We start from the raw sequence: 19,803 nt of genomic DNA on the forward strand, positions 1-19,803 counted from the left end.
TACTTCTTCAACAGAGGAAGGCATAAGAAACATCTTCCCACGGTTTTTTAAAAGCTAAAAAATTACGAGTTATTTTTAAATCCGTCTAAATGCGTTTTAAGCATCAAGTAACTTTCCTAGGACCTAGGACACACGATCAGTCGCGACAGCATTAAATTGATTCCCAAAAGAGTAGCCGCCATTGAAAACTTCCCTAAATCACGTACTAACGTCGATCTTCGTCGATTATTAGGCGCTTTAAACTTTTATAGGTGTAGCTTACCTCAGGTAGCGTGCGTTCAGACTCCGCTTCACGTCTGTCTTAAAGACTCGCGAAAGAACGATAAGAGCGAAATTATCGATGGACTCCCGATGCTGAAAATGCGTTCGTTGCAGCTAAATTTCAACTGGCCAAAGCAGTTTTCCTAGCGCATCCGTCCGCTAACGCAGGGACTTGTTTAGTTACTGATGCCTCAGACTTTGCAATGGGGGCGGTTCTCGAGCAAAAAATTAATAACATGTGGAATCTATCTCTTTTCTCTAAATCTTAAATTAATCACAACGCGTATGATCGTGAACTTACCGCGATTTACGAATCGATAAAATTTTTTCAACATTTTTTTGAAAGTCAAAATTTTAAGATCTTAATTGATCACAAACCCTTGACTTTTACATTTAAGCAACGCTCGGATGAAGCCTCCCCAAGGCAATTGCAACAACTATCGTTTATAGCACAATTTTCCACTAACATCGATTACCTTCCAGGTCCCGATAACGTAGTAGCTGACGGTCTATCGCGTATTGAAGTACTTCGCTTACCCATCGAGTTTAAAAATTTACTAGCTTCCGATCTTCTTTTAAGTTAAAAAAATTTGGAGTCTAACACAAAGCTCTATTGCAAATTGTCCGGAGAGTCTATTCGTCCGTACATTCCAGCATCTTTCAGGAAACAAGTTTTTGAATTATTCCATAATTCCGCCCATCCAAATGCTAAGGTCACAGACCGTATAATACGTCAACATTTGGTCTAACCTACATCGTGACGTTACTAAATAGGCACATAGCTGCTTAGATTGTAAGAAATCAAATCATTTTGCGCCATATCAAACAAATTCCTGCTTCTTTCACGGCAATTTTACTGGCGCAACGTTACGTGTGTGTGTCCGTCCATGTACATTTCTGTTGATTAAAATTACGAATATGAGCTCCAGAAAGCAAGCAAGAAGACGATCAGCGATCAATTTTGTATCTTTCTGACGTCTCATCCACCTAGAAGAGAGCGGGAAAACAGCCACTATCGTCGAGAGCTTACCCGAGTATCCCTAAGGTCTATGAGGGCAGGTTGTACCGCCCTCACTTTTTTCTTGCGGAACACGCACCGTCGAGAAATCTACTTGATTTGACTTTGCTAGGGTTCCGGCATTTTTTAGGCAGCATAGGGGCTGCCGCACTGATCATCGTGCGAGAATGGACGTAAGGGCGTTTATTGGCAACAGAAAAACCCACAAGACAAAGGGCCCGAGACAAAGGGCCCGAGACAGAGACCATCCCCATTAAACGGGAAGCGGTCGCTCCATTTCGATTCCCAGAAGCATCAAATTAAATAGAGTGACCGCTGTTATTTTGCAAATATCGACGACGAATTCAAGTCCCGCGTCACAGAAATCACCTCAGCCATGTGATTCGCATCCCGCGAAAGTTGAACCACGAAACCGCGACCAATACAAAAGCGACGTAATTGCGATAAGTGAGGCGCGTCACCGTGGACTCTTGCAGGATTGACAATCGAGCATTACCTATGCTGCGAGCGTGCCCGATAACCATGACGAAGCGAAAAAGATAGTCAGAGAGCTCAAGAATTTCGTGCCGTACCGCTGTGGTAAGACGAAAGTTTTAATGTTATTGTAAATTCGCCAATTTTGTGGTTGAGCAGAAACGTCGAGACGTGCGGCTTATTGTCGAATTTGTTTGTTCTGATATTGCGTAATAGTATTTTTCAAATGAACACCACCGCTGCGATGTCGCCCGTTTGATCTCGCCAAATCGCGTGATAGAGTTCTCTATTTCATTGCATCTGCTAACATTACAACTAAGTTGCCATGTAATATCGTTTTATGACGTCTTGCAAAATCCGCATACTTGTGCGCTTATAATTGTATTTCCGTTTTGTAATTTTTTGTGAGAATACATTATTATTTCTGTCAAATTTCTTCTATCAATTACGCGTTTCTGTGTGTTGCGTCTGAAATACTCATTGTAATTCTTATTGTCCTCTGTGCACTTTCCTCGCAAGTTTTGCGCAAGTAAAGAGTGATTCGGATTTATCGTATGTTCGGTAGCAATTATTAGCTAATTTTCCGTCTCGACTGTAACCTTCCACGATATTGTAACGCACGATTGCACGCCGGCAATCCGAGTGCTCCACGAAAGACAACCGTATACCAAAACTTAATTCTAAATTATACCATTGTTAATTTTCTTCGTTAAATATCGCAATTGTCATTGTGTAATTATTCTCGTTCACCAATTTCCACTTGCCAGCACCAATCATCTCTTCTGCCTATTTCGTGGCTGAGCGGTTGGCTGTCAGAGCTGAGTCCACATTTTATATCATAACATATTTTTGCGCAATTCGACGTTTCGTGAAAAGAGTTACACATTCTCTCGTGTCTGGCGTCCAATTTTTTTTGTAAGTAAAATATGGATCTTTGAGTATTTCTAGCAACCAAGCCGTGGACGAACGACGAAGTTGTATTGTGTTCATGAGTACGCTCACTGGTACTGTGATTATAAATGGTTAGAGTTTTTTTACTTAATCAAATGTACAGACGCAATTGAGTAATACAGTATTTGATACAAGAGTGACTGAAAGACAAGAAAAGGCGAAAAGTCGGATTAAATAATGTGATACAATTTCGGTGATGTAGGGATTACTTTGCGCGTGGCGAATTGGTAAGATATAGTATGGGTATAACCAATGAAAAATGATAAGTTGAAAAGACGTTTATTCGACATCAATGTCGTTGATAGTTGATATTATGAAAAATGATAAATTGAAAAGACGTCTATTCGACCTCAATATTGTTGATAATTGATATTAATAAATATTTCAACAACTTTTCCCTCAAACATTTTGTTTCTATTAGATGTGGTTTTGCAAATATATAATTAACAAAAGTAATTAACGTCACTATTTATTTCTTTTCTCCAGATAACATAAAGTTAAAAATTGGATCATGTAAGACGTCTTTTAGACGTTTTTAACTCTTAAACACACCAACCCTGTAAAATACGTAAACACATTTTTGAGTCTGGGAGACTTTTTCAACTTTGAGAAGTTATAACTTTGCTTCTAATCAACATTTTTCAAGAATCTTTTCTTTCATATGGAAGTTCAGAATCTCAGAAATGTGACTGCCTAATTGATATTGTCAAAAAATGACATATTGTTAAGTTATAAAAAAAACCATTAAGCAAAAATTAGAAATTGTTCAAAAATCCATTTTTCCTTTGAAAAATCATATCTTCTCAATAAAAAATTTTTAAAGACTTTCAAATGCGGCATTTTAAAGCTGAAGAGTCGAACTTTCAAAAAAAAATTATGGTATTTTCATTCCTTTTAAAAAATACACTTATATAACAAAAAGAATATAAGATATTTTTGGGTGTCTAAAAATCTACTCTTTTTTTTAAATCATCCTTACAACAAAAAACTTTTAAAGATTTTACAGTACGTCGTTTTAAACCTAGAGTACTTTCAAAAAAAAAAAATTATGTCACTACCGTTTCTATTAAGAAATATACTTACGTAACAAGGCAAATATGAGGTATTTTTCATAAACTCAAAATGTCTAAAATTGAAAATTGATGTATTCCATACTATATTTCGGACCTACACAAAAATCCTCGTTTTTATGGCACTATACAGGGTGTCCCATTTAACTTGAGACAACTAAATATTTCGAAAAATAAGCATTGTACGAAAAAATGTCCCAAATAAACTTTTAACATTATCAAGGGGGACGTCTGCCTGTGTAAAAATTAACCCACCCCCACCGCCCCTTAGGGGTGAGGCGGGTGTCAACTTTGAAATTTCAAATGGGAACCCCCATTTTTTATTGCAGATTCGGATTCCTTGGAAAAAAATACGTAAGTTTTGTCCGAGACATTTTTTCGAATCGTGATAGATGTAATCAGTAAAAATTAGTTTTTGCCATTTTCTCTCACCATCGGGGTGCTTTATTTCGGTGAGTCCCCTCGCCTCTCACCATCGGGGTGCTTTATTTCGGTGAGTCCCCTCGCCTCTCACTATTCAATTACAATAAATGCTCGAAATGATGACCTTCCATTTCGATGCATTTATTAACTCGACCTTGGAATGCTTGTACACATGTAGAAAGTGTATCTGGCGTTATTTGTGCGCAAGCATATCTAATACGTTCCATCATGTTTTCTCGAGTATTTGGTACTTCTGTATACACTTTTTCTTTAAGGTAACCCCACAAAAAGAAATCTGGTGACGTCAGGTCTGGCGATCTGGCAGGCCAATTTACCGGACCACCTCTACCGATCCAGCAATCATTGTAATTACGATTTAACACTTCTCGTACTATTAATGAATAATGTGCTGGACAACCATCATGCTGGAACCACATATTCTGTCGCACTGCGAAAGGTACATCTTCCAACAGAATCAGTAGTTCCTCTTGCAATAAGTTACGGTATTTTTCTCCGTTCAATGTACCTTCAATAAATACGGGACCGATTAGTTTGTCACCTATGATTCCGCACCAAAGGTTAACGGACCAAGGACGCTGATGCTCAACTTCACGTAACCAGTGTGGGTTTTCCACACTCCAGTAATGCATGTTGTGACGATTAACATTGCTATGGTTCGTGAAAGTTGATTCGTCGGAGAACATTACTCGATAAAAGAATTGTGGGTCTCTTTGTATTTGTGTGAGTGCCCAATTGCAAAACACCACTCGATTATTAAAATCATCGCCATGAAGTTCCTGATGCATTGAGATATGATAGGGATGGAATTTGTGATGCTTCAGGATTCTCGAAACATGTGTACAAGCATTCCAAGGTCGAGTTAATAAATGCATCGAAATGGAAGGTCATCATTTCGAGCATTTATTGTAATTGAATAGTGAGAGGCGAGGGGACTCACCGAAATAAAGCACCCCGATGGTGAGAGGCGAGGGGACTCACCGAAATAAAGCACCCCGATGGTGAGAGGCGAGGGGACTCACCGAAATAAAGTACCCCGATGGTGAGAGGCGAGGGGACTCACCGAAATAAAAGCACCCCGATGGTGAGAGAAAATGGCAAAAACTAATTTTTACTGATTACATCTATCACGATTCGAAAAAATGTCTCGGACAAAACTTACGTATTTTTTTCCAAGGAATCCGAATCTGCAATAAAAAATGGGGGTTCCCATTTAAAATTTCAAAGTTGACACCCGCCCCACCCCTAAGGGGCGGTGGGGGTGGGTTAATTTTTACACAGGCAGACGTCCCCCTTGATAATGTTAAAAGTTTATTTGGGACATTTTTTCGTACAATGCTTATTTTTCGAAATATTTAGTTGTCTCAAGTTAAATGGGACACCCTGTATTATTTTAACTTTAGACAGAGTAACATATGCGAACGGACTTGTTTGAACGTGTTTTGTCCAGTTTTTTAACATAAGATTATTCACAAAAAAGTTTCATTCACACACTATATGGGTCGCATTGATTCTAACAAAACTTTGCTGTCGTGCCGTTCGAATTCTAGTTGACCAAAAAAGTTAATCAACTATATCAATTGAAAGAAGAGATTTCAAACTTTTTTACGTCCTGATCCAAAACTCCTATCTCATTCCGTCTTCATACAGCAAGCGTGCGAAACTTTATATGGAGTATCTCAAGCTCACTTATGTGTTTAATGGTTAATTAACTCGACTTCCTGAAATTTTTTCATATTTAATTTAATTATTGTATTATAGTAACACATAATTTCTAGTTTCATTCTTATTTAAACGAATAACAGAAAAGTTATTCCAGATGCTATTCCGCATTTGTGAAAATAGTAAAAAAACAATAATTTTATACTTTTTTATATAAATAATAATCTTTAATTATACACGAATAAATGTCAAAGCGACAAATATGAGTCAGGCGCAGTAGACGGTGCGCAAATAAAGATAATGACAATCACATGGATTTCATAAGAATTTAATTATAAATATTGCGAACGTTTCGGTTCTAGTTTTGATTCATCCTCAGCGCAAATACATTAAAAAATACGTTTTGTCTGTAGTGAAGTGGAGGGCTTTCTCGTTGAGAAGTGACATGCATTATTCTGTTATTACTGATCATAGAATTCAATCGGGTCATGAGTTTGACTGGGACGGCGTTCAGATACTTCACCATGAAAAGTTTTTTCACAAGCAACTCATCTCAGAAATGTTATACATTAATTAACAAAGAAATGGCCTTAACTTACAGTCTGACACTGAATGCCTACACCACGCTTACTTGTCAATCGTCAATAATCTATAACACGTTCTATTTATCTCAATTATTTACACGTATCAGTAAAATGTTCACAGGTCGTCACGAAGAGATCAATTCACAGCAATCGCAGAGGTTAAGCATCGTTCATCGAGATCACGACTTGGGTGAGTGGCTGCTCGAGAATTTCCGAAAAAAATGCCTGAAAATTCTTTTTTTTACGAAAAATGTTTTGTGAAATTATGGGATGGGCACGAAAAGCGGATAGGCAGGAGATCGACTGCAAGAATTATGTGAAGAACAAATCTTTTAATTGCTTAGAATTATACATAAAGGTGTGTGCGTTTGTGTGGTGTATATCGTGGCAGTGCCTGACGACACTGGTGTGTATGTGAATTTCTTGGCGCATAATAGCGCCTAAGGCCGCTCCTTCTAAGTCGAGTTAGAAGAGTCACTTCTTCCTGATCGCCTTGCGTCTCTCTGCTCTCGGACGCCCCGAAGTTGGCGGGCAAGAAGTTGGCGTCGGAGGATTAATGTCCGACTCCTCTGCGTGCGCCTGCTTCGCTGCTGGCCTGAATGATGACGATGACCTGCTTGACCGTAGGCAATGCTGTCTGGGTCGAGGCCGCAGTCCTCCGAGATGTGTGTGGATCCACCAACCATCGAGACTCTGACGTCGTTGGTAGCTCGAGTAGGATAAGCCTCCAAGGCAGCGAGGCCGTGTTGAGATCCGGCTTAGTCTCGCTGGATCGCTGGCGTGGCAGTCACGATCGAGTAGGGAGGACCTTCAATGACTTCAGGCGTTTCCGCGGCAGAATCAGAAGATATTGCCTGGATCGCCGATTCCACAGTGAAGCCGGTTAATAAAGAGTACAAAGTACTCGGAAAAAGGTTACTGCCTTTGTGCCGTGCAGAGGCCCGAACGGGGCTCACTCTACAAGAGCGTGAAGGATGGTTGGCTTGGTTCCGATCGCCCTTATATTCCCTTGTCGGATGCATTTTAACTACGAGAAAGCGACCGCGCTCGGCCGCACCGCGGCAGTAGCGCGCACTGACGCTTGGCGAACGAGCGTCCGCAGTGCCGGAGCTTGAAATGGTGGCGCCTAGTGAAACGGCCGCCACAAAATATTACAAAAATATTGTTTTGTTCATTGAGATTATGTAGTGCAATAATATAATAGTTATGTGGATATTTTGAAGAAATTATTCATAGAAAACGTTTAATAGTTGTTTAATTTTGATGACATAAAAACGTCGAATCGACCATATTTTTGATGTCTACATCAACTGGTTTTTTAAACGTCGATTTGACGACTATACAACCTGTTATTTCTCACTCAGTACAATTTCGATTCTCACATTTGCAGTACTTCGCGCAACAATCGTGTAGATGAGACAACGCAAACTATTAAAAGAATGTTGCAGTAACCAAAGAACTTCCTCAACTTCGGCACTGCAGATTATTTTTCGAAGGAGACCAGGCTATCGCTCTTTGTCTAACGCATAGATCTGTCTTTGTTTTTCGATTATTTCGCCATCTGCGAAAAGACCTGTCAACTACTATTGGACACAGTCACTGCTCTGTTTGCCATTGTTTACGTGTGCTAAGCAAAATTTGCCTTGGTAAAAATTACAGACAGAAATTGACAAAAACAGACAGAAAAAGACAGGATTTCTATCTGTTTCTAACTGCTAGCTGTTTTATTTGCAAATACAACATGCGGATAGAAAATTCGCATTTGCAGTAGTAGATCCTATACGTCTTCGTCTGCATCTTGTCCGTAATCACTTTACTTGTATTTGTACGCAATTGCGTACAGAAATTTTGTCTGTTTCTGTCTGTATCCTGTACAAAATCACATTTCACATGTATCTGTCCGTAATTGCGTACAGAAGTTCTGTCTGTTTCTGTCCGCATCCTATACGCCGCGATTTCTATCTGTATATGTCCGCGATTACGTGCAGAAATCCTGTCCGTTTCTACCCACATTGTATCCGTCGTGATTTCTGTCTGCTTCTGTCCGCGATTATGTACAGAAGATCTATCCGATTTTATCCGCGTTGTACCCGTCGTGACTTTTATCCGCAATTGTCCGCGATTACAGACAGCAATCTCGTCCGTTTCTATCCGCATCTTGTACGGAATTACATTTCATCTGTATCTGTCTGCATTTGCGTACAGAAATTCTATCTGTATCTATCCGCATTGTATCTGTCGATATTTCTATCTGCATATACAGAGTGTCCCATTTTAATAGGTTGTTCCGAATAACTTCGAATGAAGTGATTTTCAAAGAAAATGACAGACAAAAGTTATACGGTTTAAAGGGGGACATAAAAAAGTACTATTGGTTTGACCTTGGATGGCGTCGTTAAGCTTAGGTCAAGGTCACATCGATTTTCTTAAACGGAATATATTATTTTTTATTCCAAAATTTGATAACTGGTGTCAAGAGCTTTCCAAAATCGTATAAATAAGTTACTTTTCGTTGAATACTTTCCAAGTTATAAAGCTTGAACGTGACAGTATAATGTATACTGTAATGATGTTCCAACCAGTGAAGGTAAGATCAGAAGACGATCCAGCCAGTGAAGGTAAGATCAGAAGATAATCCAGCTAGTGAAGGCAAGATCAGAAGACGATCCAACCAATGAAGGTAAGATCAGAACAAGATTCAGCCAGTGAAGGTAAGATTAGAAGACAATTTAGCCAGTAAAGGTAACATCAGAACAAGATCCAGCCAGTGAAGGTAAGATCAGAACAAGATCCAGCCAGTTAAGGTAAGATCAGAACAAGATCCAGCCAGTTAAGGTAAGATCAAAAGACGATCCAGCCAGTATAGGTAAAATCAGAACAAGATCCAGCCAGTAAAGGTAAGATCAAAACAAGATCCAGCCAATAAAGATAAGATCAGAATAAGATCCAGCAAGTAAAGGCAAGATTTTGTAATCAATGAAAGCAAGACAGGACTATGTTCCAACCAGTAAAATCAAGACATACACTAAAAATGGTATTAAATGTTCGAAGGCACGTCCGTTTTGTTGGATGCAACGCTCGAGACGATAGCGGATTGTTCGTCTGACATTTTGGAGTACAGCTAGAGTAATACTCCTGCACGATTCTCAAATGCGGTTTTTCATGTCTTCGCTGGTCATTGGTTCTTCTGCATAGGCAATGTCTTTGACATAACTTCACAAGAAGCAATTTAAGGGAGTTAAATCAAGCGATCTAAAAGGAAATTCATGGATTTTGTTGCTTATACCAATCCATTGATTCGGGAATCTCCTGTTTAAATAATTTTTGACAATTCGAGCTTTATGTGCAAGTGCTCCATCCTGTTGAAATCACATTATGCGGAGTACTTAATTGTCAACCGGTCTCAACAAATTAGGTAAATCATTTTGAAGGAAGTGTAAATAGTTTGCGTTGAAATTCTCCTCAAAGAAATACGGACCAATAATATGCTCATTTCCAACCCACGCGTTTATTGACCACTGTTTTTGGCATTCTTGGTTTCTTTGCCAGTAGGATTTACATCTGAATAGTAGTGACAGTTATGTCGATTAACCTGCCCTCTATTATTAAATGTAGCCTCATCCAAAAAAAGCAAGTTTTTCACAAAGGCAGGGTTTTTTGGACTTAACCTTGAGCTCAGTTACAAAATCGCATTCGGCATTGAAAATCTTCCCCTTTTAGTTGCTGAGTTAAGTTAATGTGATAGGGATAAAACTTAAAAGTTTTTGTAATTTAATTGGCTGTCGATCTTGGTTGTTTTTCAATAACCCCTAGTAGATATTTGAGGATTTAGCATAACGCTAGCAATAGTAGCCACTGCCGTAGCTCCATTTGGACCCGTATTTGTTGCGTTTGAGTATGCCTCGGTGTTCAGCACGGTCAGAAAGTTTCTTCATAACTTTTCTGTTAGGATGGCGTCTATCTGAGAATCTTACCGAATAAAGCCGTGCTGCAGCGGAGTAATTATTGCCTGACTCACCTACAATGCGAATCATATCAACTACCTCATTTGGTGGATAGTCGGCCATTTTCAAAAAGAAAATTTCTTCAAACACCAAACAATGATAATAAACCTTATAACAAAACTTCTTTAATTATTATTGGAGCAGATGGCGCTTATGCCAAGTTTTCATAGTTATTTTCGATTAAAGCGCTATCTATGACCATCTCGGTTGTTTCCGCTCTATTGCGCGCTTATGCAAAACTCTCTATTGTATTTGTTACGTATCGGCCCCTTACCGCCAAAATATATATGTGTGTGTGCATCTCCGCATTAATACTCTTTATCATTCCTGTCCACTGCGTATGGTCATTAAGATATTTCCTAGTTCAATTTATTCCATCAATTATTTATGTCCATGCGGTGTACATTCACTTTAGGGAACTGATCCTATTCAAATTGCACAGTGTATCACGGATATTATGATTTCTTGTAATAATAGGTAATGCGTTTGTGAAACAAATTAAAATCAAATAATAGGTACTTTAGGACAATTTTAAGGTCACCATTGGATGTGTCTGTGAGTGCAATAATTTTTGTCTGGGTCATTTTCTTTGAAAACCATTTCCTTCAAAATTATTCGAGGTGCCCTCTTAAAATGGGACGTCTACTATTTTGGAAAGCCTTTAACACCAGCTATTAGATTTTGGAATCAAAAATAGGATGTTCCATTTTAAAATATTGATTTATTTTTTTTAATGAAACATCCTATTTTTTATTCCAAAATCTAATAGCTGGCGTCAAGAGTTTTCTAAAGCGGTAGTAAGTTATTTTTCATTAAATATTTTCCGAGTTATAAGGCTTGAAAGTTACAGTATAGTGAAACTTTTAAGCCTTATACCTCGGAAAGTACTCAACAAAAAGTAACTTATTTATACGGTTTTGGAAAACCCTTGACACCAGTTATTAGATTTTGGAATCAAAAATAGTATGTTCCATTTAAAAAAATCGATGTGACCTTGACCTAAGCTTAACGACCTAAGCCATCCAAGGTCAAACCAATAGCACCTTCTTATGTCTCCCTTTAAACCCTACAACTTTTGTCTGAGTCATTTTCTTTGAAAATCACTTCCTTCGAAGTTATTCGGCGTGCCCCATTAAAATGGGACACCCTGTACAAATAATTAAAACCAGTTCCTGCCCATGGTTCAACAGCAACAAAAGCAAAAAGAATTTAAATTGGAAATAGGACCAAAGCATGAAGAAGCATTACTGACATAAAAAAACTTATTAAAACATAATTATGCAACAAATTGTTATAAACAAATTATTAAAAATTGACTGTAGAGAAAAACTGATTATGCTAATCGATTCAAAAATGACTCTCGAAATATATATAACGTTTTATTAATTGTCATAGTAGTTATAATTGTTATAAACAAATTAGTTGCAAAATTGCTTTTAACAATGTGCCTTTTATGTTAACAATATTTTGTTAGGTTTCGGTCCTATTTCTAATCGTTATTTTTTAGTTGTCTTTGTTGATCTGATCGTAGGTTTTAATAGGTTTAAACAAAAAGTAATTCAAATTATAAAATAACAATTGGAAATAGGACCGAAACGTAAAAAAATCGTTATTAACATAAAAAGCACATTGCAAAAATTAATTTTGCAATTAATTTATTTATAACAGTTACAACAACTATACTAATTTAAAAGTGTTATATATGTTTCTCAAGTCATTTGTCATATAGAATCAATTGGCGTAATCAGTTTTCCTCTACAGTCAATTTTTAGTAATTCGTTTATAACAATTGGTTGCAAAATGGAGTTTTGACAAGTTCTTTTTATGTCAATAATGCTTTTACATGCTTTGGTCTTATTTCCAATTCAAATTCTTTTTGCTACTTTAGCTGGCCGGACCATGGGCAGGATCGGGTTTTAATTATTTATACAGGGTGATTCAAAATAACCTATTGGTCCCGAAGCTGGCATATTCGTAATCGAATTCTGAGACGATTTTTCCTTTTGCAAAAATTTGTCCGGAGCTTAGTCTTCAAGTTACAATAAGAATTAGTTAGCGTATGACCGGTCAGGTACAAGTGGTAGACAGGGGCGGCGCGACTCACTGTTACACGTGGGTATTTCCGTGGGGCACCTGCGCTCAAATGAAAAACAAATGTACATGGACAGCACATTTCTATTTAAACTTTCTTCCTCTCTCTCTCTCTCTCTCTCTCTCTCTCTCTCTCTGTCACTTTAATTATGCTACATTTAACTTGTCAAATTTCGATCTGTCATCCGGCCGTCAAATATCGGGATGACCGTAAAATCTTCAAGTAAGTTTACATTATTATAATAAATGTACGCCCGAGAATAATAAAATTTAATGCAAATTAGATTACTTAAATGTGCACTTGCAAGTTAAAAGTAGCACTTTTAAAACGCCCAAAAAGGAAAGGAGAGAGAGAGAGAGAGAGAGACGGGGGAGAAGGGGGCTTTAAACAAGTTTAAGCACGTTCACTCACGCACACGGCAATCAGCTTATTGTTTCCACGATGCGACAGTTCAATTTAAATTTGTCCTTTATCCATATCTATCCCTTGAAGTTGTTTCATATTATTCCACATTTACACTATTTACTCTGCACTTGATCGATAAACGCGGAACTACGCGACGAACCGATCGATCAACTTTATTAATTACTACTCTAATCACTACAATCATTCGATGCGTTAAAATTACTCAAAGAAACACGTGTTTACGTTACGATCACACAACACGATATGTGTGACACGTTACGTTCACTCGACGATATGAAGCAGTCGACTGGATGTTATTGGTTATGTTGTTATAAGAGTGTCGAACGATTGGTTAAAGCCATAAGTCAAAACGCGGCAATTTAAAATAAAAATATTGGTTAATACAATTTACATCAATACAATTTATTAGAAAAATGTTGTAAATGCATGTTTATCAATATTTGTTAAAAATTGTATGATAGTGACTTTATCAAGATAATTATTATTCATTCTAAATATTCAAGAAATAATTTTATCAAAATCAATTTTTTCTAAACATTTTTTTTTATTTCTTATTTTTGAATATTTGCGAAAACTGTGAAAATATTCCTCGAAATAAAATATTTGGTTGCCCTGAAAAGGGCAGATTATCCGTTGCTGCAAGAAGATTTCAAGAATTATATCCTTGAAGTTTTTTTTATAATAAATATTCTAAATAATTATCTTGATAAAGTCACTCACAATTTTCAACAAGTGATAATAAACATGCATTTGCTACATTTTTCTAATAAATTGTATCGATGTAAATCGTATTAATCAATATTTTCATTTTGAATTACCGCGTTTTGACTTATGGCTTTAACCAATCGTTCGACACTCTTATAACGACATAACCAATAACATTCAGTCGACTGCTTCATATCGTCGAGTGAACACGTGTTGTGTGATCGTAACGTAAATATGTGTTTCTTCGAGTAATTTTAACGCATCAAATGATTATAGTGTTTACAGTAGTGATTAATAGTAATTAATAAAGTCGATCGATCGGTTCGTCGCGTAGTTCCGCGTTTATCAATCAAATGCAGAGTAAATAGTGTAAATGTGGTGAAACAACTTCGAGGGATAGATCTGGATAAAAGACAAATTTAAATTGAACTGTCGCATCGTGGAAACAATAAGCTGATCGCCGTGTGCGTAAGTAAACGTGCTTAAACTTGTTCAAAGCCCCCTCCGTCTCTCTCTGTCTCTTCTTTCTATCCCTTTTTGTGCGTTTTAAAAGTGCTACTTTTAACTTGCAAGTGCACATTTAAGTAATCTAATTTGCATTAATTTTTATTATTCGCGGGCGTACATTTATTATAATAATGTAAACTTGCTTGAAGATTTCACGGTTATCCCGATATTTGACGGCTGGATGACAGATCGAAATTTGACAAGTTAAATGTAGCATAATTAAAGTGACAAAGAGAGATAGAGAGAGAGAGAGAGAGAGAGAGAGAGAGAGAGAGAGAGAGAGAAAGTTTAAATAGGAATGTGCTGTCCATGTACTTTTGTCAGTCATTTGAGCACAGGAGGTGCCCCACGGAAACACCCACGTGTAACAGTGAGTCGTGCCGCCCCTGTCTACCACTTGTACCTAACCCGTCATACGCTAACTAATTCTTATTGTAACATGAAAACTAAGCTCCGGACAAATTGTTGCAAAAGGAAAAATCGTCTCAGAATTCGATTACGAATAAGCTAGCTTCAGGACCAATAGGTTATTTTGAATCACCCTGTATATGCGGGCAGATGCAGATAGAAATTGCGACGTATAGAATGCAAACAGAAACAGACAGAACTTTTGTACGTATTTGCAGACAGATACAGATGAAATATGATTACGGACAAGATGCGAGTAGAAACGGACAAGATTGCTGTCCGTAATCATGGACAGATGCAGATAAAAATCACGACGGATACAATGCCGGTAGACACAGACAGGATTTCGGTACGTAATTGCAAAAAGATGCGGACAGAAATTTCGACGTATAGAATGCAGACAGAAACGGACAAAACTTTTGTACGCAATTACAGGCAGATACAGGTGAAATATGATTACGGATAGAAACGGACAAGACTGCTGTTTGTAATAGTGGACAAATGCAGATAAAAATTGCGACGGATACAAGGCGGATAGACATAGACAGGATTCTGATACGTAATTGCAGATAGATGCGAACAGACATCGCGGCGTATAGAATGCAGAAAGAAAAGAAACACTTTTTAATTATTTATATAGTTTATATAGATTATTTTGAAAATACTTAAGGCTAAATAATCAAAGGGCTTGTAAGAGTGTTCGCGCAATGCTCAACACGTAAGTTTATTCATGTTCAAATCAGCTTTCCTTCAAATATAACTTTTTATTAATTATATCACAAGTGTACGATTAGCTCAGTGTTAGCGTATTAGGTTATTGTCTCAAAATCTTAGGTTCGAATCCCGCCGGCGCCAATGCGTTTTTAAAAATTGTAAAATAATGCGTAATCGTAATTAGTAAAATAGAATATATGCGAATTAGATTAACCTACAATAAAAATAAGGATTATAAGATCTACAAGGAAACAAAAAAAAGTTCTTTTTATAGTAACGGTACACGGTTTCAATGTAATGGTGCGGGCTTCAGGATCGGTCCAGATAAAGCTTGTCGGTTGGTCGGATGTTCGAAATGATCGTACCCAATTAAGTAGTTGTAAAAATACAAATTGATTTATTCAGGTAAAGGAACATAGATACAGCCGTTAACAAAATAAACTATAACGCATGATTTTCGCGTAAATAAAAAAAGTGTTGTACGCAAATAGAAAAAAAAGCAGCTCGCAGGTATCTATTCTATACGGAAAACAATAAAAAAAACATATCGACTCGCTGATACTTCGCAGTCACTAAATAAGAAATGCTAACGCGCAGAGTCTCGAGGTTAATGTAATGGGAAAAGTAATAACTCGTAATTACATTAACTAAACGGAAAAGATAACATTGCTCTATATTGAATGACTAATTAATTAACACTGTTATGCGGACTTGGTCCGTTTGGTCGGGGAAACCGCAGAATGTGGCGTGTTCCTCGCAATTGCGTAGGCTGCATAGAAATCGCAAGCGCGAAACATGGCCAGTTTGTTTTCGCGATTTGCCCAAGCGCGCCCTATACAAAAAGGTTGTATGATCAACAGGACGTGGATGCCCTGCCGATTTTTAGGTTACGAGGACAATCTGGTTTTTTACGGTGTCGAGGTATTTGAGGACGACGGTGGTTGGTCGAAAATGCTCGGCCGGTGATAGCGACAAGAATACTCATCGAGGATCTCGGAAGTGATTGTTCGAGAATGCTCGGCCAGTGATAGCGACGAGAATACTCGTAGGGGATCTAGGGCCGATATTCATAGTCGAGTCTTAAGTCAGCACTCAAGACCGTCTTGGCGAAGATCGTCTTATTTAAATAAGATTGTCTCAATAGTAGTACATTTCATAGTCATGACTTAAGGCGAGCTTGATGAAGAAGTTCTTGCTCAAGTTGTGCTTATTTGATATAAGATCGTCTTCGCGAAGCAATGCTCAAGCTAACGCTTATTTATGAATCGGCTGTTTCCGTGATTTTCGTATGAATCCTCCAATGAGAACATTGCATACATTTAGCCAAACGGATCAGACCGAATATTCCATTGCATCTGTTAAACTATAAAATCAACAAACTCAAGTATTATACCTATATTAATATTACAACCTCAACAGTAGACTCGAGAATTTCGAGTCAATTAGTGTAATATGATTAATTATTTAAACTTTATTAGTTTAAATTAATTGTAAACAATTAAAATAATTGATAATCGAAAAATTTTATTTATTTACTGGGAAATAAGATACAGTTAAATGTCTCAAAAAATTCTACAATGGGGGATCATATAAATTAAAAATACTAAAGGATAAAATCCTTAACAAATATGATTGAAAATAAGAAGAATGTTATAAAATATAAAATTAATTATTAAAGTTGAGTTTTGTGATTATTAAAGTATATCCTAATTAGCACACAATATTTTTTAAATGCTTTTTTATATTTATTTAATATTAATTATTTATTGTACAATTTATTATAACAATAATATTTATTAAAAATTTATTAAATATTTTTTTAACATTAATTAAATATTTAAAATAATGATTTAGAGAAATATTAATTTTATATTTATTTAACGTTTATTTAACATTTATATTTCATTAATTACACATTTAAAATAATGATTTGGGAAAGTGTTTATTTAACGTTTATTTAACATTTATTTAATATTTATATTACATTAATAATTTATTTGCAATAATGATTTAAAGAAACATTAATTTAACATTTTTTTCAAAATTACTTTAATATTTATGTTACATTAATTTTTTATTTAAAACAATAATTTCAAAAACATTAATTTAACATTTATTCAACTTTAATTTAATATATACTTTATATTAATTGTATTATTTAAAGCAATAATTTCGAAAACATTAATTTAATGTTTATTTAACATTAATTTAATATTTATTTTACATTAATTTTTATTTGAAACAATAATTTAACATTAATTGCATATTTATTTTACATTGATTATATTATTATATTTATATTATTGCAAATCATTCCCATATTTTAAGTACCATAGTAAAAATTATAGATAATTATAAATTTTAACAGAATTTTATGCAATTTTTGCACAGATCAAAAAACTGAGAGCATATTAATGTAAGCTGTGTAAAAAAACTAAAAATATCTTTTACATTTTTTATATTTTTTTCTAATACCAGTTATATTTTTACAAGAATAAAGAAATTAAAAATCTACGATTAACTATAGTCTTGTCTTTGCTGTCATTCTTTGAAATTTAAGTATTTCAACTCCGGTAAATATTAATTTGAGATTAGAATAGTACTCTACAGTTTTGCTTAACTCCACTTCGACCACGAATTGGCAAAGATCGTCTTATTCGGCTGTATATATGTCATACAAGACGTTTTATTACGACTATGAATTCATGAGTAATAAGATAGTCTTAAGTTTGTTCTTATTTCAAATAAGATCTATCTATGAATCATGTCGAGACCAAACAAAACGTTTTCAAACAAAATCGTCTTGGACAAGTTTTGACTTGAAATTTTACCCTAGCGTTTGCTTCATTCATGACTATGAATCTAGAAGGCAACTTAAGACCGTACTTAAGACGATCTTGAAAATAAGTCACGACTATGAATACAGGCCTAGGAGTTGGCTGGTCGAAAATACTCGGCCAAGGATAGAGATAAAAATACTCGTCGGGAAACTCAGAGAGCGACGAGAATGGTCGTCTTCCGAGAGCAATCAAGAATGCTTGGTCGCTCACTGATCGGAGAATTGGAGGGATCTGAATTCGACGTTTCTATTGCCGGCTTGTATATCCGAACGCGTGATTGGGTGCGCCAATCCGCGCGCTTGGCCGGCTAAGCCGGAGTGGGAGCGTTGCTGAACGCCACGGTCGGCGCACGTGTCGCCGCATGATTGCGCCGCGAGGTTATGCTGTGCGTGCACGAGATTTCTCGCCACGCTCAGTGTTCGGTTGGACGGAACAATACGGAGGTACGCGGACGGTGGAGGGGCGTATCGTTACATTATAATAAAAATTTTTTTGTATACGCATTTGCAGACAAAAACGGATAGGATGCATATGTATCCAATTGCAGTCAGAAACAGACAGGATGCATATACGCATTTGCAGACAGAAACGGATAGAATTCGCAGTTGTTTATTTGTTTTTACAGACAGAAACCGAAGGATTGCGAAACACATTCTACCGGTTTCTGTTTTTTATTTTTTTTTTACGGAGGGGAAACATACTATATATACCCCGGGTGTCAAAGGCGAGCCCGAGGTTATGCGAGACTCTCCCCTGCTAACAGTCGTGTCGGCGGAAATATATCCGCTAAAACCTCTCCAGGTGTCCTGCTCTAGTCTTGACTGCGGAGGAGAGCCCTGGGAACGCGTGCAGCATACTTCCGGGGCCCCCCCGGACCTGTCGGCCTTGCGGCAGACTCGTTTACACTGGAGAAAGTTTCCCGGCTAAAAGCCTAATAGATCTTTATCTGCTTTGAACGGAGGAGAGGGACACCTTCTCTCCCCCGCTTCATCTCTTGTTTGTTACGGAGGTGGTACTCGAGATTCCGGCCCCCGCCGGCAATCTCAAGCTTCTTTGCACCAGAAAGAGTCCAACGTGGAGAAGCGACTTTCGGGAGGGGGGTTTCATCCCCCGCCTCCCTCCGCCGAACCCTTGGGAGAGCGGCTCCGTTAGTGTGCAGTGCCACTGTCCCCCCCCCCCTCACGTTAAGTGGGATCGACCCACTGGCATTACTGAAGGCCCGGGCGGGAGCAACAGACATCCATTGACCTCCAATCCCAGCCCCCTTACTATGAGCCACCCGTTGGGCTCGTGCTTCTGCGTCTACCCTCCCCCGGCTGCACGTTCCATACGCCGGGCCGACCGCAGAAGGAGAGGAGGGTCTCTGTACATTCTCGCCGCTCCCCACTTCACGGATGGTAGAAAGCGGCCTTCCACCCCTTGCTTCTCCTCCTTGACGGCGAGCGACTTTGCAAGATTTTCCCCGCCGATATCCGCGGGGAATCACTCATCATTATCGTCGCCGTCTTCTTTGCGGGAAACATTTATTTGGACACAAACCACTCACACTGCTTAAACAGAAGAAAATTACTAGGCACCAGCCGCTGTGATTGGCTGTGTCCAATTGTACTGTGTCCAAATGGATGCTTCCCCTTTTTCGCCAGGGG

Source organism: Solenopsis invicta, chromosome 10 (assembly GCF_016802725.1).
Source record: "Solenopsis invicta isolate M01_SB chromosome 10, UNIL_Sinv_3.0, whole genome shotgun sequence".
NCBI lineage: Eukaryota > Metazoa > Arthropoda > Insecta > Hymenoptera > Formicidae > Solenopsis > Solenopsis invicta.